At 41.9% G+C, this 22,233-nt stretch overlaps 1 protein-coding gene across 3 annotated transcripts in view; it reads left to right on the top strand.

The window, feature by feature from the left end:
* Positions 1 to 22,233, top strand: part of gab3 (GRB2 associated binding protein 3) — a 148,349-nt gene that overhangs the window by 69,916 nt on the left and 56,200 nt on the right. The window lies entirely within an intron of this gene.

Below are 22,233 nucleotides of genomic sequence, written 5' to 3' on the forward strand. Positions count from 1 at the left end.
TGGATGGTTTACATAGAGGGTATGAGGGACCATGGGGGTTAGGTAATAGGGCCTAGCATGGCTTGGAGAACATGAGGAGCCTTGGGGATGTTTGGGGGAATAAGTTGGCATGGGATTGAGGGCTGGAGAGCCTAACTCCCAAAGCACTGAATGGGTCTTTTAACCAGCCTACCTCAGTACTTAATGTAGTATGAGGGCAGTCAGGACTATAAAGGTGAATGTGGAACTGAAGAAACATTACCACCCATATTATGTAGAGAATCACATGGCAGTTGAGAAGAATGATAAATACTAATATATGCATAATTATGTATTATTAATTGTTATTGTTCAACCACACAAGTTTATGGATCTCTTTATGAGACATCACTTGGCAGCCCCTGTGGCTGTTTCCAGGGTAGTGGGCCTGCCTCTAAAATACAACCACTTCCCCCTCCCCCACCTCCCTCCACCACCACCTGCCAACACGGAGATCCCAATATTTGGGACTGTTTCTCCCAAGGTAAGTGCAACAAGCCGGGAAATTTCCTGACTCTGCACATGCCTCAAGGGAGAGTATCCAGATCTTGATTTGGTTTGAGTCTCTCGGTCAGGAAGATGCCCTTTTGGCTAATGAATTCATTGATCGATTACCAGTGCTTTTGTTTGAAAATACATTTATCAGTGAGCATCACAGAGCATGTATAAACTAGGCAAACAGTGTCTAGTGTTTTTGTCTTGTTTTGTTTAACTGGAGAGCAGGAGAAAATAAAAATCATTGTAGAGGTTAAGTTCATTGTCATTTGGGGGATGATTTTCCTGGCCCTCTTCTATCCTTATCCACTGTTTGTTGCTCCTGCCCAGACATAGGAGTGGCTGTGTTTCCTTAGTTGAGACACCCCTGATGTAGGCCCACACCCTGGCTTGGCCTTATGCCTAAATGCTCAGCACGCATGTTAAGTATAGTATTCCAGCAGTATATGAAGAAACTGCTTGCCCTTAGACTAAACTTAGACCCTTGCACACCCTTGGATTGCAGGAATCTGCAGGCAGGTTCCACTTAGTGGAATTCCAGAAAAATGAGGTGAAAGACTAAGAAGATCTTGTCCTGCCTCATTTGCTAAGTCTGCAGCAGCTTCAGGGACTGGTCTGCTCCACTTAGGGATCTATTAATACATGGTGGTACAGTGCTTAGCCCTGTTGCCTCAGTTCCAGGGACCAAAGTTCAGTCTTGGGTAGCTACTGTATGGAGTTTGCACGTTCATAGGATCATACAATTTGGCCTATCGAGTCTTTACTGGACCTCCGATAGAGCACCTTACGCAGGCCCTATCCCTGTAACGGCATATATTTACCCCGCTAATTCCCCTAATCTACACACCTTGGGGCACCAAGGCCAGTTAGCATGGCCAATCAACCTAACCTGCACATCATTGGACTATGGGAGGAAACTGGAGAACAGTCACCCATAGCTGGGATTGAACCTGGCTCATTGGCATTGTGAGACAGCAGTGCAAGCCACTACGCCACCATGCTGCCCTATGTCTGTTCTCCATATGTCTGTGTAGATTCCAGGTGCTCTGGTTTCCTCTCACAGTTCAGAGATGTGCAGATTTACCATGTTAAATTGCTCCTTAGTGTCCAAAGATATGAGGTGGAGGGGGCATTCTCCCAGCCTACTATATGGGATTTACTCCAATTTGATGTGAATTTGTCATTTAGTATTTTTTTGGAAGAATCCCACCCGCATAGTTTGGGTGCATCAGCCAAGATAAATAGATTACAGGGATAGAATGGGGGTGGTGAGGTGGACCTGGGTGAATGCTCTTTTGGAGAGTTGGTGCGGTCTCAATGTGCCATAAAGCCTCCTCCTGCACTGTAAGGATTCTATACTTCAATTCGCTGTTGACATCAGAATCAGAGGCAGATAGGGCTTGAAGATATCAAAATTGCCAACGTGCTGCTTTCCTGAGCTCATGGCATGTTCAAGCCAGTTACACACCCACTCTCATGAGGTGGGCAACAATTAAGGTCATTAAGGGCCTTGTTAAGGGTGGCTAAAAATGTTCTTGATGTAACAGGGGAAGTTCAACTGTTTGGAGGTAGGCACCATAACATGGGTGGCACAGTAGTTAGCACTGCTGCCTCACAGTGCCAGGGCCCAGGCTTGATTCCCACCTTAGGTCACTGTCTGAGTGGAGTTTGCACATTCCCTCTGTGTCTGCATGGGTTTCCTCCAGTTGCTGCTATTTCCTCCTGTAGTCTGAAAGATGTACTGGTTAGGTGCACTGACCTGAACAGGTGCCGGAGTGTGCGACTACGGGGATTTCACAGTAACTTAGTTGCAGTGTTAATGTAAGCTTTACTTGTGACTAATAAATAAACTTTAACTTTTTTTCAAGTGACAGACCACATTCTCAGCAAGCTAATTTTCACTCTGCCAAGGTTCAATAACCATTTGCTTTGCTAACAAAATTGATCAATCTTGGTTTTGAAACTTCCAACTGACTTAGAGTCAACAGTGTTTGGGAGAGGAGAAAGTTCTAGATTACATAATGTGTGAAGAAATGCTTCTTGACATCACCCCTCAATGTAGCTTTAATTATAAAATTTTAGTTCCTTGTTCTGGACTTGCTCACCAGAGGTAACAGTTTCTTTCTGTCTACCCTATTAAATTGTTTAACTAACTTATACACCTCAATCCATCAGTCTTTAAAAGCCAGGGAATACTAGCCTGTCCTCATATATTTTAACCTTTTTCAGCATGGCCGTTACTCTGGAGAATCTATACTGCACCTGCACCATAGCCAGTACATTCTTCCTGAAGTGTGGTGCCCAGAATGAATTACTGCTCAAAATGAGATCTACTCAGCTTTAGAAACCTGTATCATACCTTCCACTATGTATTCCAGTCCACTTAAGAGAAGTCCTTTATAAACTTATTTTTTATACCTGTCCACTAGATTTTAGTGACCTGGTGAAAAATATCTCTTCATGTTTATCCTGATTTCTGTATATGTGTAAATTATTGTACAAAAGTCATAAAAAGCGGTTTTTAAGGATGCTATGATAATCTTGCCTCCATTGCATTCCCCTTTGATTTGGGGTCTCTAGCAAGAGAATTACTCTGTCATTTCACAAGAAAACTATGGTGAGCTGACTGGTGGGCTGACGAGATGAGAGCTTGCTGCTTTTTATGATAATGCTTGGTTTGTGGTTCATAACCAAAAACTTTGCACCTATGATTTGGTGAAGACTGATGGTTTTGTCACCTATTTGATATTCGAGACTCAGAAAATTGCTGTTCAGAAACTGCATGTTCACTGCAGGGTAACCGCCACTTTGTGTACCGAGAGTCAAGTCATGGCTTCTGGTCCTATCTTGGTTACCAATGGAAGAAAGACTGTTGGTGGTTTGTATTCTGATGAAATCTGTGGTTGGAGAAATGGATTGCTAAATTAACAGAAGTACAAAGACACACCTTATTGTGATATTGCATGGGCAGAACTTTAAACTCCACCCCCTCACCCCTAGGCGGTTTCTGAGGTGGTGGTGGAAGGGTGGGGGGATGATATAAAATTTCGTAGATGAAACTCCCATTGGGATCCCACCCGCCCCGACCCAGATGCAATTTGACAGTGGGTTGGAGGGCTCCGGACATGAAACTCGCCCTTTCCATAATGAAGGCCTTTAAATGGCCCACTTTATGGCCACTTAAGTGCCTTTTCCCACCCAGCCCCAGCGGGCATGAGTCAGAGCAGGGTGGGAAACTGAAAAAGAGATGAGGCAGGAAGTGGGGAGGTGCTGTGATAACCACCCTCCCCAATTTTCAACCCCTAGAGTCTCCCCCTACCCTGAGGCTCCCAGGAAATATCTTGTATGTTTCCGAATTGAGATGGACAAGCTAATTAAGCAATTTCATAGGGTAGATATCTCAGTTCCAGGCAAAATGCGGCAGTATTTCTTGCAGCCGCTGTAGCGCTGTACCTGGAGGGCTGTTGGACCACCTCATTGGTAACAGCTCACCAAACCAGGACTTCCTTCCACAGGTGGATGGAAGACCCACTTACTGCCAGTCAGAGGTGAATTCAGCCTGAAATGGCAGTGGGCCTGTCAGAGTCAGTGGAGATGAGTTATGCAGCGACTGTCAGGATGGGGAGTGAAAATCCAGCTCCATGAAATAAATCCATGCTTAAAGAACAATTGCTACCTTGTAACCCTTTAAATTAAAATGGTATTAAAAATCATCATTGAAAAGTTATGAAAGCCCATCAACTTTGCTCACCCTCGCAATGTTTTGGAATTCTCACCCTTCAGGGAGGAAAACCTATGTACAGAAAGCTTAAATAAATGCTTAGCAAAATACAGCCTGTGTTTCTATTACCTGGAAAGATGACCTAAGCGAACTCCCAGAAAGTACCTCATGAATCTTCTGCATTGAAGTGGAGGGTGGGTGAAGAGATGATTACTGGAGACCAGTCTCTTCCCCCATCCCCCACACCTGCACCTTCCTCACTATACATTTAGCATCAATAGACACCAGTCTGGTTTGCAAATCAGATATGTCCTTAAAAGTGGAAATCCAATCAACAGCAGTCCTACTGTTGTAGATAGGAATCCCCATTGAAGACACCTGCATGATGTAGAGATGCCGGCGTTGGACTGGGATAAACACAGTAAGAAGTGTCACAACACCAGGTTAAAGTCCAACCAGTTTATTTGATAGTAATCCCACAAGCTTTCGGAAATGGCGTTCCATCATCAGGAAGGTTCCACACGCCTGACAAAGGAACACCGTTTCCGAAAGCTTGTGGGATTACTATCAAATAAACTGGTTGGACTTAAACCTGGTGTTGTGACACTTCTTACTGTGACATCTGCATGCAGGGGTGCGCTGCCAGCGAGACCTGAGAATCCCGCTGGTTTGAACCCCACCCTACATTTCATTATGACTGTGTCCAGCTGGCTGAGACAGTATTCTCCTGATTCCAGTCTTAATGATCCAGCCACAGCCAGAGAATGACCTACACTGGCTTCGATTTCCGCTCCTGCTCTGCCATCTCTGGTGTCTCCCAAAGATCTATCCTTGGCCGCTCCTATTTCTCACCTTCCAGCAACCCCTCGATGCCATCATCCAGAAGTATAGTGTTTTCACTTGGATATGGTGATACTCAGCTCCCCTCACCACCACCTTTCTAGACTCCATCACCGTCTCTAAATTATTACATTACTTGTTCAACGCCCATGTCTGGATGAGCAGAAATGTTCTCAAGCTGATGCTGTCAGCCCCTGCCACAAATTTCTTTCCCTAGCTAAAGATTCCTTTTTCTTTGCAACATCTGTGTCTGAACCACGCTGTTCATATTCTTGGTGTCATATTTGGCCACCAAGATTCTGACCACATATCTCTGCCATCGATAAAACCCTCTGTTTCCTCTTCTGTTTAATTGCTCAATTCTGCCCCACCTTTGCTCCTCTGTTCCTGAAACCCTTATCCATGCTTTTGTTCCTTTTTGACTTAACTACTCTAATGCATTCCTGTCCAGTGTCCTATGACTTGAGGTCATCCAAAACTTTGCTGCTTGACTTCTGACTCGCATCTAATCGTGCTCACTGACATAAATACTAGTTAAGCAGAACCGTGTTCTTAAAACTTACATCCTCAGTTTCCAATCCCCTCATGACCTCACCTCTCATTATCTCTGTTAGCTCCTCCAGCCCTACAATATTCTGAGATGTCTGTGGTTCTCCAATCCTGACATCTTGTATCCCCTCAATTTTAATTGTTTGATCACATGAAGTTTCTACACCATGGAATCCCTTTGGTAAACATCTCTGCCTTGCTACCTCACTTTCCTCCTTTTAGATCCCCCTTAAACACTACCCCATCGTCCCTACCATTTCCTAATATGGCTTGCTGTGAAATTTTATTTGATAACGTTCCTATGAAGCACATTGGAGTATCTTACTAAGTTACTGGTACCATATACATACAAATTGCTGTGAAATTTCCCTCAGGAAATTTTCACTTATTTCAGTGTAACATTTTAAAAGTAAAATTCTATAGATTTAAAAGTTTAAAGTTTATTTATTTGCCAAAAGTAGGCTTACATTAACACTGCAATGAAATTTCTGTGGAAATCCCCTAGACGCCACACTCCGGCGCCCGTTTGAGGGAAAATTTAGCATGGCCAATGCACCTAACCAAGACGTCTTTTGGACTGTGGGGAAAAAACCCACGCAGACTTGGGGAGAACATGCAGACTCCACACAGACAGCGACCCAAGCCGGGAATCAAATCCGGGTGCCTGGTGCTGTGAAGCAGCAGTGCTAACCACTATGCCACCATGCCCATCCATAATAAATTGGCAGTCAGTTTGAAAAGTTACCTAATGTTGCCAGCTGCGGCACAATATTGTGTTAAAGGTCTGCTGGCTGTCCCGCATTTACCAGCTACCATTTTATCATCTGATTCACTCAGTGAATCATGGTAACATTATAAATAACCAGTTGTATGAAGTGCAGGCTCTTTTATGTAATTATAAATCGCCACTCAGTGACTTATCATCTCTGCTTCTTTCTTAGCAGGTTATAAACAACCAACTGTTCCGTACAGCCATGGCGACAGATCCACTTTGCACAATCTCCTGTTTATGTTCCTTTTCAGTTAAGAACACTTGCGCTGTCCAAGTCATGTGATGAGGCTGACTGTTACACAGAGAACAGGATGACTTGTTATTGACCCTTTAGGTTATGCAAGAACATGGTTTGCCAAGATTTCAAAGAATCAAAGGAATTTTCATTCCATTATGTTTAAGTGTATTTTTTTATATGGAAACCACGGCTTCTGAAAAACCTGCTCTGTGAAGTGGGAAAATTAGACAACCAGGAGTGCAGTCTTTCTTTTATTTCATACATGCTGCTGAATACAAATGACCAAATTTAGCAACTTAACTCCTCCATGTTTTTGTTAAAAATAATTTCTATTCCATATGCCATGTGAGCTTGAAAGCCTTTGGATTTTAAACATTAAAAGTAAAAATAGTCCTATTGTTGAAAAATTGTTGTCCTGGTTGCAGTAGTATATGTGTCTGTGTGTGCATGGCTGTCTTCTAATTATATTTTTCATAAATGAATAGTTAGGATTAGCTTTAGATTTTGATACTTGTGTAGTTCTTTTAATTACAACTTGCGAAAGAGATGTAACTGATCAAGTATTGTCTGGTTAATGTAACAGCTGTTAATGCCTGAAAGGAACATTCCCTCTCTTGGTGGTTGCTACCTAAGCTTTGCCATCACTTTATTTTGAACTTAATTAAGTGTACAGAAAATTAGCTACTGGTTGACTTAGCACCAATATTTGGGGTTCAGGCAAGTGCCAAAATTTATAGAGACTTATTTTACTTCTTTGCCTCTGATGATAGAAACCCTTTTGCAAAGTAAACAAAGTGACTCCACAACCTGACCTATTAGCATTCTTGTTCTTTTGGTCACCATTTCTTACTGATTACAATTTTAATCATAGTGGGTGGCATGGTGGCACAGCAGTTAGCACTGCTGCCACAGAGTACCAGAAACGTGGGTTCGATTCCTGGCCAGCTAATTAATTTTATTCTTATTATGCAAAGTCTATTTTCACTGTCTCTACATTATGATATTCTTTATCTACAACAATAGTCTTCCAGGCTAGTTTGCATTAATTTGATTTGAAAAGGACTGGGAAGATCTAGACATTTTGTGTTAATGTGAAATATCAGTGGTTAGCACTGCTGCCTCACAGTGCCAGCGACCTGGGTTCGATTCCGAGTTTGGGTCATTTGTCTGTGTGGAGTCTGCGTGGGTTTTCTCCAGTTGCCCCAGTTTCCTACCACTGTCCAAAGATGTGTGGGTTAGGTGGAATGGCCATGCTAAATTGCTCCTGCGTGTCAGGGGGACTAGCTAGGTTAAATGCATGGGGTTATGGGTGTAAGGCGTGGGTGGGATTGTGGTTGGTGCAGACTCAATGTGCCAAATGGCCTCCTTCTGCATTGTAGAATTCTATGATTCTATGAAATGGTTATTGATTTTATATTAATACCAGTGGTGCAGTGTAATTCACATACAGAGTAATTCAAAGTGATGTTAGGCGAAAGCTGCAAGATTGGTTCAGGAGGAGATCAGCTGTCAGTTACTAATCAAATATTACGATGCTCCATTTCTCTTAGCCTGAGAGCAGTGCAGAAGATAACAATGCAAGTCAATTTGAAAATGCTTATCCTTGTTTTCAAGTCCCTCAGTCAGCTTGCCTTTCCACATCTCTGTAAGCTCCTCCATCCCCACAACCTTCCAAGATTCTGACATCTTAGGGATCCACAATTTTAATTGCCCCACCAGAGGCTATAGGCTCTGGAAATCTTTCTCCAACTGGGGAGAAGATGGTGTAGTGGTAATGTCACTGGACTAGCAATCCAGAGGCCCAGGCTAATGCTCTGGGGACATGGGTTCAAATCCCACCATGGCAGCCAGTAGAATTCTAATTCAGTTAATATATCTGGACTGGGGAAACAGATACATGGGAACACTACCATCACCCATCATTCCCCTCCAAGTCACACACCATCCCAACTTGCAACATTAAAATCCTGGAACTCTTTTGCATTGCAGCGGTTCAAGAAGGCAGCATAGCATTACCTTCAATGGGTAATTAGGGATAGGCAATAAATGTTGCTGAGCCAGTGACACTCCCATCATGTAAATTTTTTTTTTAAAACTAGCCTCCATAATGAATTCCAATCGAAAACCCATCAGGTTCACTAATGTCTATTAGGGAGGAAAATTGCCATCCTTACCTGGTCTGGCCTACATGTGACTCCAGACCCACAGCAATGTGGTTAAATCTTAACTGACCTCTGTAGAAAGCCATTCAGTTTAAGGACAATTCGGGATGGACAACAAATGTTGGCCTTCCCAGCGATGCCCGTATCCCGTGAAAGAATAAAGGCCTTGCTACCTCTGTTTCCTCCTTTAAGTTGTTCGTTTAAACCTGCCTTGTTGACCAAGCTTTTGGCTATCTGCCCTAATTTTGATTTTTGTGGCCATTATCGAATTTTGCTTTATAATATTTCTGTGAGGTGACTTGGGATGTTGTATTATGTGAGAGGTAGTACATGAATACAGTTGCTGTGTTGTATCTGCCAGCCAAATTTTGCTCCCAGCAATAATAATATCACACACCAGCCCAACTTGGAACATTAAAATCATGGAACTCTCTTCCTAACAACACCATAATACATGGACTGCAGCAGTTCAAGAAGGCAGCACAGCATCACCTTCAATGGATAGTTAGGGATGGGCAATAAATGATGCTGAGCCAGTGACACCCATGTCACCTAAATTTTTTTTAAAAAGCTAGCCTCCATAATGAATTCCAATCGAAAAACCCATCAGGTTCACTAATGTCTACTGTAATATAAATGCAGCAAAACTACTGGTCTGAGGCTGATATCTGTTGAGTGAACAACAGATTTCTGCCACACAGCTTTGTTGCGTTGTTTTGGCAACAGGAAGGGCCAGTTCCAGGCCAGAGATCATTCAGAGACAGAGCTACATGTTATGCAAAGTAGGTTGTAAAAATGTTTTGCATTTGCACGGAAGGCAATGAAGCAAAACAATTCTACTCAGTGTATAGAAATAAACTAAATTTCTTCCAGCACGTCCAACATCATGGAATATTTTACCCTGAAATTGGATTGTGAGATTTTTGCTGAACAGAACTCCTGAACAGAAAGGCCTTAATGTATGTCATTATCTCTGTTGCCTGGAATTGCAATGCAAATCCCAGTGCAACTGCACCCTTCTAGTGTGGCGAGGGTCAGGTCATCTCACCATCCTTTTGAAGCCAGAATGATACTTTAGGCCTATCTTCTGCAGACACTCAGTCATCCCTCCCTTCACTCATTTTCATTATCTGCACTTTTCATCATTCTTTTCAAACTCTTAGAAACCCCACCTGTGGTTATGACCTCAGAGGAGGAGTCACTTACCGTGAAAAACAAAAACCTACATGATTCAAGATCACTGGGACAGTCCCACATCTTTATAGCGCTACTCTTTGATTAGTTTTTATATCATTCAAATAAGTTGTGTTGCTGTTACTATATTATTTACAACTAATACTTGGCTTATGTGCAGGTTTGCTGATCTCATTCAGTTGAAGGGTGCCTGTGTATCTTGGCTAAGAAGGAAGGATGGGGGAGGGGGGAGCAATCTGACAATTTCCTGCTCCTGTTCAAGTTGAGTAACTTCTGTTGGCATTTGCACACATGGAGACGTCAGAGCAGAACAGGATGAGGTTTGGATATGATGCTGTCTATCATAGGAAGCCCACCAAAGCTCAGACATAAAGAAGAAACATTTGAATGTGGTACCATTGGCATATTGCTGCACACAAAACTGTACATCTGCAGGGAGTTGGTGCATATAGGAAGGAAATAACATAACATAAAAGATTGGAGCTGGAGTAAGCCATGTGAACCCTCCGGCCTGCTCCACCATTCAGTAGAATGGCTGATTTTTTTATCTCAACTCTTCTCTTCTGCCCTATTCCCATTGATACTGAAAATGGCAAAAAAGAACTTAAAACCAACAATGGACCCTGTATTTCTGTGTAGGCAATAAAGCCTTTTGTATGTGGGAGCACTGGCCATTTATTTGCAGGTTACTCTGAAAATTAAGGGGCTAATTGATCAAGTTTTATATAGCCTGTCTGCATTTACAGTTGACGGGTCAGCAGCCTTTACATTGTTAGCTGCACCCTCAATCCAGACCTGGATGAATTGTCAAGGATGAAATATTAAGAAGGTGGCTGGGGTCTGATGTTTGCGCTTGAATGTGTGTTACCTAGACACACCTTACAGTTTTTTTCCATCACAATTTATATTTTTTTTTAACCAATCTGCCGCTTTCTGGGACATCTGCAGCAGGAGCACATAAGGAATGCCAGCCTGCATCCTCCCTTTCCTTCCCCGCCACCCCAGCAGTGCTGAGCCTTTTCTAGTGTGTGTTTCATCCTGGCTGCTCATTAATTGGCCAATCAGTGTGAAATTGCATTCTGGGGCTGATGGTGGCTGGAAGCATCTTTCACACTGGTTCTCAGGCCTGGTGAGTGTGCATGCCTGACAAGAGGAAAGTTCAGGGTCTAAAATCCTGTCCTCTGTCTCAGGGCTGGATCCTCTGATTAACTCTGGCTGGGTGATATACCAGGAGTCTATAGTCTTAGGGATATGACACATGCAAAATCACAGGCAGAAACTTATGTTTGGAATAAGATTTTATCGCTTAAGAATGAGACAATGTGCTTACTTTTACAGCTGAGATGACAATATTGCTGAAAGAAAAGCAAAATACTGCAGATGCTGGAGATCTGAACGAAAAACAGAAAGTGCTTGATATGCTCAGCAGTCTGGTTGCAACTGTTATTGTTTGAAGTTCAATATGACTTCCTCAGAACAAAATTACTAAGTTTGTATACAAACAAGTAAAGGTTTAACTTGTCTTGAAGAATCATGCATCATGTAACCAACTCTCAGCTCTCCCTTTATTTATCACTACTTTTCAATTTATTTTGTAATGAGTAATGTTGGATATCATAAAATTTTTACTCATTGATACCCCTGACATGGGAATCCTAGAGTTTCCCAAGAACTTGAATTTTATCATTTTCAGTGAGCCTCTCAATTTAGTTTTTGGATAAATTGACATAATAGTGACAAAAATTGACACTTTCTATCCTCTAATTCTTCGTTTCCTTTCTGAGTGCCAGTGGTGCAAATTGGCCATCCCTTTTCCATTTAAGTATTTGATAAACAAATCCTGGTAATGGGATTCCAATAAGGCCACATATTCCTCTACCTACTAGAGGTAGCATGGAAGGATAATGACTTACAGCTTCAATCACTGTACAACTTATGAGTGCTTTCTGATTTTGTTACCCCTTTATAGAGACCTATACATAAGCCCTATCCCCTTCATTTAAGTTAACGATTAATACTTAATATATCATGAGGAGTTGGCTATTCAGTCACAGTGACGTATGAATTCTTGTGGTCACCATGTGTAACAACGTTGTAAATGATTTTGTAAAAAGACCTGCTGCTACTTGTAGCAAAATTGTAAATAATTTCTAGAAGAATTTATTTGCGTATCACTAGAAATGTCAAACAGGAGAAATCTTTAATAGTGCCTTTACCATGTGACAGTATGACCAGAAGATGTTTGCTTGCTTCGGTCCAATCGAAAACATCTAAATGATGGTTGAAAGGTTATAATTTTGTACTGGTTAGGTTATTTTATTTTTATTCAGTGCCCTAAGGTTGTAAGTCTGTGGTTAAAAAGAAACATACATCAATCTGTTTGGTCTTCTTTCAACAACCAAGGCATAAGTATCAAAATCTTTAAGCAGTTATGGGCTGCAATTGTGTTGTACTAGTGTGTTAAGCTGAGATGTAACACTGTCATGTGCATTTAGCAGGCCCATGTTTTGGTGCACAAATCCTCAAGTTGGCCACCAAGCTGCAGCATAAGAGGAGAGCATTCACCCCATTATATCTGGGTGGTTTCTTTCTAAAACAATTCAAAATTAATCCCGTTGCCCTGCTCTCCCTCTGCCTTCCTCAGTTTCAAATCTTTGTCTTCTTTTCCCTTAAAAGGTGCAATAGTCTCCACCTTAGCCAGTCCATATGACAAAGCACTCAGCATTGGAACAACTCTGTATAAATACATTCTCCCAACCTCTGTGTTGGGGGATCACTGCACTTGGCACAAACCATCTGCTGACCAATTGATTCCAGTCTTGTGACCATTTTAGTGCTGTTATTCAGTTGGGCAGCTGAGGCTCCTGCCTGATCCAGTGGGACTCTTATAAATTTATGGAAATCACACCCCAATCACTCGGGTAGCATAATATAATTTTGAAAGGCTGCTAAGCAGAGTGTGAAAACATTAAATAAAAGCCTTTTTTTAATTAATGCTTCAGCCATCTAGTCCAAAGTCCTGAATAAACATGACTAAAATATGATGGGAGAAAGAAAGGGAACTCCACCAAATCTTATGAACATCAGTTTAAGTAAAAGAATGAATAAGTTTAAAACACAAGTTGGAAAACAGAACTTGAATACCTGCTCACGTTCTGACACTAATGCAGTGCAACTGCTTTCCCAATCTTTGGTCATTGCTCTTGTTTTGTTCATTGTCATCTGATCTGCCAAATTTTTCTAGGGTCAGCATTTTTTTTTAACAAAAACTTCCTTTTTAGTTTGTTATTTTGATAAACAAAATCAAGTTTCAGATACGGAAGGGAACGTTTTTCTTTTGCTTTGAGATCCTCAGGTACTTGCAAGGAGCAGTGTCTTTGTTTTTAATGTATGTTGAACATGACAGGAGCTTTTCTTGGAAGAGAACTATTTTAGTAATACAGTATTGAGTGCTTATTTGTCATATTTAACGTCACAGTTATACATTGTCATCTGACAATAGTTCATTCTCTAAGGATCAGCACTGACTGTGTTAATAATAGAACAGGAACGAGAGAAGCTGCTGACTGTCTTATGAGATGCACACAGCACACTGCTCGTAAATGCTGCTATTTTAAGTAGGAAGAATCACAAAAAGATCGTGAGACTGACAACGATCATGCAAATTTGACTCAGCTAAATGTACCAATATGCACGCGCATTGCACTATAAATACTGCATATTGACATGTTATGCATAATTCATTTTATTCTTTGTTTATCTTTAATGTAACTCCAAAACATCAAGATAGGTAAAGCCAATGAACTACTAAAGCCCAAAGGATCAGAAGGCCCCTGGTTTGAACATGGTGCCCTGGGCTGGGGAATGGGGAAAAAAATTAGCAAGGGTTAATGTTTATTATTACAATCTGGTGCCCACACCTTCTCTTGCCTTAACTCTTGTCTCCTCAAAGGCAAGAAAAGGCTTTACCTAAATTGTAATATCACTCCCAAGGTCAAATAGCCTGATGATAAAGTTGCTTTATAAGTTATTTTTAAAAGTTTATTTATTAGTGTCATAAGTAGGCTTATGTTGATACTTCAATGAAGTTACTGTGAAAATCCCCTCTGCCACCTGTTCAGGTACACTGAGGGAGAATTTAGCATGGCCAATGCAACTAACCAGCACGTCATTTGGATTGTGGGAGGAAACCGAAACACACACAGGAAACTCCCACAGACACGAGGAGAACATGCAGACTCTGCAAGACAGTGACCCAGGCCAATAATTGAACCGGGGACCCCGGCACTGTGGGGCAGCAGTGCAACCATTGTGCCATCATGCTGCCCATAGTCACTGTTCGGATTTGTCTGTGACAGTCACTTGGTTGAGGCACCAGATGATTGTCAGCACCTACTGTTTTGCAACTTCAGTATTTGAGTTGGTGAAGAAAGTTGGGGTAACAGTTATGTGGTAATATTTTTGATTTAAACTCCATATATCTCTGAACAAAAATCAAAGGTTGGTATAATTATGCCTAATCTTTCCATATTGTTCTGAATTGCACTATACATGTGCATTGTTAGCACATGCAGATTAAGTATAGACTTCTGACTGTAGTCATATGTTATGTCAGTTGTATTTTAACATATTTTTGGAAATCAAGCACCGCCTCTTCTACCTCCTCCACCAACATACACATACACTTACATTTCACAATGCAGGGAAGGTCACAGATCTCTTGTTTCAAGTGTTCGTAGATAGAGCTGTATTACATTTGTTACCAACCTATATAATCCCATTTGCAATCCCACAGGAGCTTTGCAGGCTTTTGGCATCAATCCCAGATAAACTGCAAGGTAAATAATAAATGTGACCATTTGGATGCTAAAAATATGCCATCCTTTTGTCTTGAAACTGTTAGCTGCACATTTTTAAACACAAGTTGGGGAAACAAATTGGACCCTGTTGCACCAATTTTTTGGTACTGTTTCTTAACCAGAAGGGTTACTTTAAAAAGGAGGCAGAGAGAAAAAGCGAGCATTACAGGCTAGTTAGCCTGACATCAGTTGTGGGGATGATGCTAAAGTATATTATAAAAGATGTGATAACAGAACATTTGGAAAGCATTAACAAGATTGGACGGAGCCAGCATGGTTTTATGAAAGTCAAATCATGCTTAACAAATCAACTGGAGTTTTTGAGGAGTAACTAATAGAATAGATAAGGAAGAACCACTGGGCGTGGTGTATTTGGACTTTTAGAAGGCTTTTGTTAGGTGCTCATAAGAGGTTTGTGGACAAAATTAAAACGCATGGGATAGGGAGTGATGTATTGGCATAGATTGAGAATTGTTGAAGACAGGAAACAGAGAGTGGGAATAAGTGGGTCCTTTTACTGATGGCAGGCCATGATAGTGGGGTACCGGAAGGATCATTGCTTGGGCTGTTCACTATATATATAAATGACCTGAATTAGGGAACCAAATGTAACAGTTCCAAGTTTGTTGATGACACCACACTGGTTGGAATTGCGAGTTTTAGGGAGAACGCTTCAAGGTGATTTAGACAAGATGAGTGGGTGGGCAAAACATATGGCAGATGCAGTATAGCGTGGTCAAAGTTGAAGTTATACACCAATGTGAAAAGCAGAAAGAAAGAATATTATTTAAATGGTGATGTATGGGGAAGTGTGGATGTACTAAGGGATCTGTGTGTCCTTCTGCATCAGTCAAGAAAGTGGAGAGACAGGTGCAGCAAGCAATAGAAAGGCAAATGATGTATTGGGAGTCTTTGCTAGAGGATTTGAGTTCAGAAATAGAGATGCCTTACTGCAGTTACTCAAGCCCTTGGTGAGACCACACCTGGAATATTGCATGTAGTTTTGGTCTCCCTACCAAAGAAAGGATATATTTGCCATAAAGAGAGTGCAGCGGAGGTTCACTAGGATGATACCAGAGTTGATGGGACTGTCTTCTGAGGAGAGATTTGTTCAACCGGGCCTGCAATTCACTAGAATTTAAAAGGATGAGAGGAGATCGGATTGAAGCATAAAATTGTAGCTGGACAGACTGGAAGCTGGAAGGATGGTTTCCATGGCTGGAGGATCTAGAGCCAGGGGACACAGTCTCAGGATAGGGGGTAGACCATTTAGGGTTGAGATGAAGAAAAATTTCTTCACTCAAGGATAGTGAACCTGTGACGTTCTGTACCGTAGAAGACTGTTGGAGGTCAAATCATTTGAATTTATTCAAGAAAGTGATTTCTTTTAGGTTTTAGTGGCATTAAGGGGTGTTGGGGAAAAAATGGGAACATGGCATTGAGATCAAGGATCAGCCATGATCATGTTGAATGGCAAAGCAGACCCAAAGGGCTGAATGGCCTACTCCTGCTCCTCGTTTATATGTTTCTATGAAATACATGCAATAACAAGTAGACCAGCTGATTTTTCAGGCACCCATGATGACTGCCTAAAGTAGTCACTAGACTTTACATATGTAAATGAGGAAACAAATGTCAATTTCATCTGAATTAGATGACACTAAGTGTTGGAAGTGCCCAGGCATGCTCCATTCATGTTTGTAAATGGTCCCTGTGGGTAAGCATTGGCCCCCAACAAAATAGGTGAATAAAACAATAATATTAAACTTTGATGTTGTTGTATTACAGAACAGAGTTTTCAGAAAAAAGTTAGTGGGTCATGTAAGAAAGCTACTGCAATAATCATGGGTGACTTTATTACACATGTAGATTTGGCAAATCAGGATGGCAAAGGAAGCCTGGGAAATGAGTTTGCAGTGTGTATTGGGGCAGTACATAATAGCGCCACTATGGAGAAGGCTACCCTAGATCTGGTATTATGCAATGATGTGGATGTGCCGGCGTTGGACTGGGGTAAACACAGTAAAAAGTCTGACAACACCAGGTTTTAGTCCAACCGATTTATTTGATAGTAAACGCACAAGCTTTCGGGTTAGTCCCTTCGTCAGGTGAATGGAGAGTTCTGGCCTCTGAGGCCAGAACTCTCCATTCACCTGACGAAGGGACTAACCCGAAAGCTTGTGCGTTTACTATCAAATAAATCGGTTGGACTAAAACCTGGTGTTGTCAGACTTTTTACTGTATTATGCAATGAAACAGGATTAGTCAATAACCTCATAGTAAAGGAGTTTCTAAACAAAGGTGACCATAATGGAATAGAATTTCACATTCAGCTTAAAGGTGAGAAGTGTGGGTCTAAGACCAGTGTCTTAAAAGTGAAGCAGAGTCGACTGAAGTGAACTTAGAAACTAGATTAGTAGGCAAGAAAGTAGAGGTGCAGTGGCAGACTTTTAGGTCTTGGGCTCATTAATGAGATTCAGATATAAATTTCAACATTGTAATCAGCCTTGCTCTGTTTCTTGGTGTGAGGTTGATTACACTATAAAAAGTGGCTCAGGAAAGTCTGGTCATGAGTCCCGTTTTAGCCCTCCAATTAGTATTTCCTAGCCCGCTGTGCTACTCGAGCCATGGGTCAGGATATACCAGTTTTTCTCAGAGAAAGATGGTGCACAGATCCCAATAGTTTCATATTTGCTTTTCAGAAGTAGATTTTGCAGGCAGCATGATAGCTGCCTTCTTCCAACTCCTACAGCAGCACATCTTCAAGGTCCACGACACAATTTTCAGGTTCCAATTTGTCACAATTCCTTTCAATTTAAATGTGTACATTGGGAACGTAATACTGAAAAGTTGAAAAAAAAACTGAGGAAACACATTTTCAATGATAAAGACTTACAATTTCATAGAAATAATACTGAGTCCTTTATTATTTATATCTGGGTATCTTTATCCCTTATAATAAACAGAGTGTTGCAAATAAGCACAGTAGCAGAGAAATGATGTGGTCATATCAGGCTTACATCATGTGTGATGAATAATTGATTTGCAGTTACTCAGAGCTGACTAATATAAGTATCATTACAGTTATGTGGGAATATGTGCATGACTCTGACAGGATTCATTTTAAATGGATGCCACTTTAATACAAATATGGATAGTATTGGATTTATAATAAATGGAGAGGATCCCTGTATTGGCTGCAAAATGTGTTCAAGCCTTGGAGATCGATTTTTGACTGACTTCTTCCCCAGTGTATCCAGTCACAGTAAACCAGTACAAATGGCAAGGCTGTCGTTATCTAATCAGAGAAATGACCTCAGATGTGTATTCATTTCATTGAAGGGCTTCATAAAGTACTGCTTGTTCAATTATATTATGTGTGTTACTGTAATTCACTTGAAAATAATGTAACCTATTTTCTGAAACTGCCCTCATGTTGTGCATCAGCAAAACGTAGAATACTGCAGATGATGCCAGTCTGAAATCAAAGTACAATAAATTGGAAATATAGCGTCTCAAAAAACAGAGGTCATTCAACCTTTTCCCATTTGTACATAGGATGTGGGTGATTCTGGCAAGGACAGCATTTATACTCTTTTTCCCTAATTGTTTTTGAGATGATGGTGATGAACTGCCTTCTTGAACCTCTATACTCCATGTGGTAATTGCCTGTATGACACAAATGTAACTTGGCACTTATCGGTGCAAGCCTGAATGTGTCCAGGTCTTGCTGCACGTGGACACAGACAGCTTCACTATCTGAGGAGTCGTAAATGGGGCTGAATGTTGTGCAATCGTCAACGAACATCCGCACTTCTGACAACAATGGAGAATAGGTCATTGATGAAGGTGCTGAATATGGTTGAGCTGAGAACACTACCCACAAGAACTCCTGCAGTAATGTCCTGGGACTGTGACAATTGACCTCCAACAGTCATAACCATCTTCCTTTGTACTAGGTATGACATTAACTATTGGAAAGTTCCCCCCGATTCACATTGACTCCAGTTTTGCTGGGGCTCCTTAATGCCAGACTCGGTCAAATGCTTGAAGTCGAGGGCAATCACTCTCACTTCACCTCTTGAGTTCAGCTCTTTTTGTCCATGTTTGAACCAAGGCTCTTATGAGGTTAGGAGCTGAGTGGTACTTATGGACCTTAACTGAGCATAATATCACTGTGTAAGTGCTGCTAGATAGCACTGTCAACAACACCTTCCATCACTTTGCTGATAATTGAGAGTAAACTGATGGTGCAGTAATTGGTTGGGTTGGATTTGTCCTGCTTTTTACAGACAGGACAAACCTTGGTAACTTTTTACATTGCCGGGTAGATGCCAGTGTTGTAGTTGGACTGGAACAGCTTGGCTGGGAGTGCAGCTAGTTCTGGAGGACTTGCTTTTGGTGCTATTGCTGGAATGTTATCAGGCCCAATTCCTTTGTAGTATCCAGAATACTCCTATGCAGTATTCAGCTGTTTCCTGGTATCACTTGGAATTAATTGAATTGGTTGAAGACTAGCATCCGTGATGCTGGCGACTCCCGGAGGAATAGATCAGTCACCCTAAACTTCTGGCTGGAGATTGTTGCAAATGATATTGCACTGATGTTCTGGGCTCCCCCATAACTGAGGATGGGGATATTTAGGGAACCCCCTCCTTAGGGCAGTGTGGTAGTACAGTGGTTAGCATTACAGCCTCACAATGCCAGGGACCTGGGTTTGATTCTCAGCTTGGGTCATTGTCTGTGTGGAGTCTGCATGTTCTCTCAATGTCTGCATAGTTTTCCTCTGAATGCTTCAGTTTCCTTCAACAATCCAAAAGACTTGCTGGTTAGGTGCATTGGCCATGCTAAATTCTTCCTCAGTGTACCTGAACAGGCGCCAGAGTGTGGCAACCAGGGAATTTTCACAGTAACTTCATCGCAGTGCTAATGTAAGCCTACTTGTGACACTTATAAATACCTTAAACTTAAACTCTAGTGAGTTGTTCAGTACTATTCATGATTAGATGTTGCAGAATGCAGAGCATAGACTTGATGCATTGGTTGTGGGATCGCTTAATTTTCGCTGTTTGGCATCAAAATAGTTCTGTGTTGTGGTTTTACCAGTTGACGCCTCATTTTTAGGCATGCCATATGCTCTCCTGACATAGCATCAACTCCGCTTCAATTTTTTATTGAACCAGAATTGACCCCGGTTTGATAGTAATAATAGAGCGCTGGATTTGCAGGGCCTTGAGATTACAGATTGAGTACAATTCTGTCGCTGCTGATGACCCATAGCTCCTCACAGATGCCTGGCTTTAAGTAGCTAAGTCTTTTCAAAATCTGTCTTACCAAACATGGTGTCAGTGTCATATGTATCCTAAGTGTGAAAACAGAATTTCATCTCTATAAGGATTGTGTGGTGGTTGCTCCCACCAATCATGGACTGATGTGTATGTGACAGATCAATGATGAGGATTTCTTTTTCTTTCCCTCTTGTTGGTTCCCTCACCACATGCCGCGCAGATGGATTGAATTGGCCAGCAGCTCCAGCGAGTGGGGCTTGCACCCAAGGAGGGGCAGATATTCTACTCACCCTGCATTAGTCTGCCCCGTAGCAGGTTATGGCTGTGGGGCGAGTCAGCGTAGAGTTTGTCAGTTCTGCACCAATGTTGGTACAAAGGTTAGAATGGCTGGATGGTCTACAGTTGCAGTCCCACCAGTGACCATTGCTCTTGGTGGCTGCCACTGAGGCCAGAGAGCCATTGATTATTTGATTGGGCTGGCAGAGCCACTTAATTGCCTAATGGCTGTTAAATGTCTGCAGGGTGAACCAGCGGACAGGGTGATCCAGCAAAGGGCATTGATGGTTTTTGGGGGTGGGGGGGGAGTGGCACGATAATAGGTGACCTGTAAAGTTCAGCCCATACATTGAATTTTACATGGGTATAGACATCTGTCACACAGGTTTAGCAGTGTGAAGGCTAAAATATGGCAGATTGACACTGGTTTCCTCGATCTGAATTAAAACAGTTTAAAACAGGCTTTCGCAGATAGTTTTGTCCTGTGACGATTTGCTGGAATCTCTTTTGTAGACAAATGAGCAATGTTGGGTCCAGTAGTTTTCCGAGTTTGCATTTACTTTGTGCCTCTGAAGAAATTGCGTGGAGTAATGATGCATACATCATTGTAATGGGCAGTCTCTAACTGATTTGCATAATTGCAGTACAACTTCTTCCAGCAGCCAGGGCTGAGAGATTCAAATGAAAGGAAATTGTGCAGAGTGTGTGAAACCACATTTACCACATGTGTTGTGTCCAAAGACATGTGACAGCACTTACAAAAGAAAACAGTGCTCGTTCTCATCTATTGAAGGTTTATTACAATTATATTTAACACTGATGCCTTCCCATTTGCACTGTGTCTGTATTTAAATATATTGTGAACTTATCTGTATTCGAATACTTGTAAAAGGAGGAACTATCTATTTGTACTCTGTAGGTAATTCTGGTTTGAACATTTTTTGGGCAGATAGTTTCCCTCCACTCCTCCTCGTTTGAAGATTCTGAATCATGCCGGGGTACATTACAGTAGCTACTTCCCTCAGTTTTGCCCTTATTTCATGATGAAATAGCTGTTGCTGGGGTACATCCTCATTCTTCTAGCAGCCCTCCAGCATTTCACCCTAGTGACCAGTCTTCCCGTGTGAACTTAGGCAGTGAATGTTGCAAAGTTATTCACAACATACAACATAACCCAAAATTAGTCAACTCAGACAAAAAAAATGGAATTTAATACCAACCTCCCTTGGTAGGTTTGGTGATGGGGAAGGCAGGAGGATAGCGGGTGGAGATACTCTCCTTTCGCCCTCCACAACAAGAAGGCTGATGGATGGCCTTCCTGCCCCACCGCCAGTTGAGGCCTTTGAGCGGGCAATTAATGCAGTGGTGGGATGAATGGCCTCGTCCCACCACTGATATTATTAACCTCGTGGTAGTTGGGGGGCTCGATATGTAAACCCATGTCAACTCCTTGGGAGGGTGGGGCATCCCTTGTTTAAGGGCATTCAGTTTCTGATTGAGGGTCCCGGCATTGGACAGTTGGGGTAGCTCAGAACCATCTTCCTTATCCTTTAAGCTGATTCCCTACCCCGCTCCTGTAAGCCCCAACCATCGCCTTTTCCTGTGGGGGTGGGGGCACCTTTGAATTTTCTCTCACTCGGTGGGGCTGATGCATAAGTTTTGGTAAGGAAAGGAAACAGGCTCAGAGGATTAGGAATGTATCTCGCTTTTACTCTAAACAGCAAAACTCTTGCATCACTATAACTAAGCTGCAGATGAGAAGATTAACTTATTGATTTTGCTTCTGCATGCCTCATTGAGCGCAATGAGACAACTGGCATT

This window comes from Carcharhinus amblyrhynchos, chromosome 4 (assembly GCF_965287045.1).
Source record: "Carcharhinus amblyrhynchos chromosome 4, sCarAmb.v2.hapA, whole genome shotgun sequence".
In the NCBI taxonomy this organism is placed as follows: domain Eukaryota; kingdom Metazoa; phylum Chordata; class Chondrichthyes; order Carcharhiniformes; family Carcharhinidae; genus Carcharhinus; species Carcharhinus amblyrhynchos.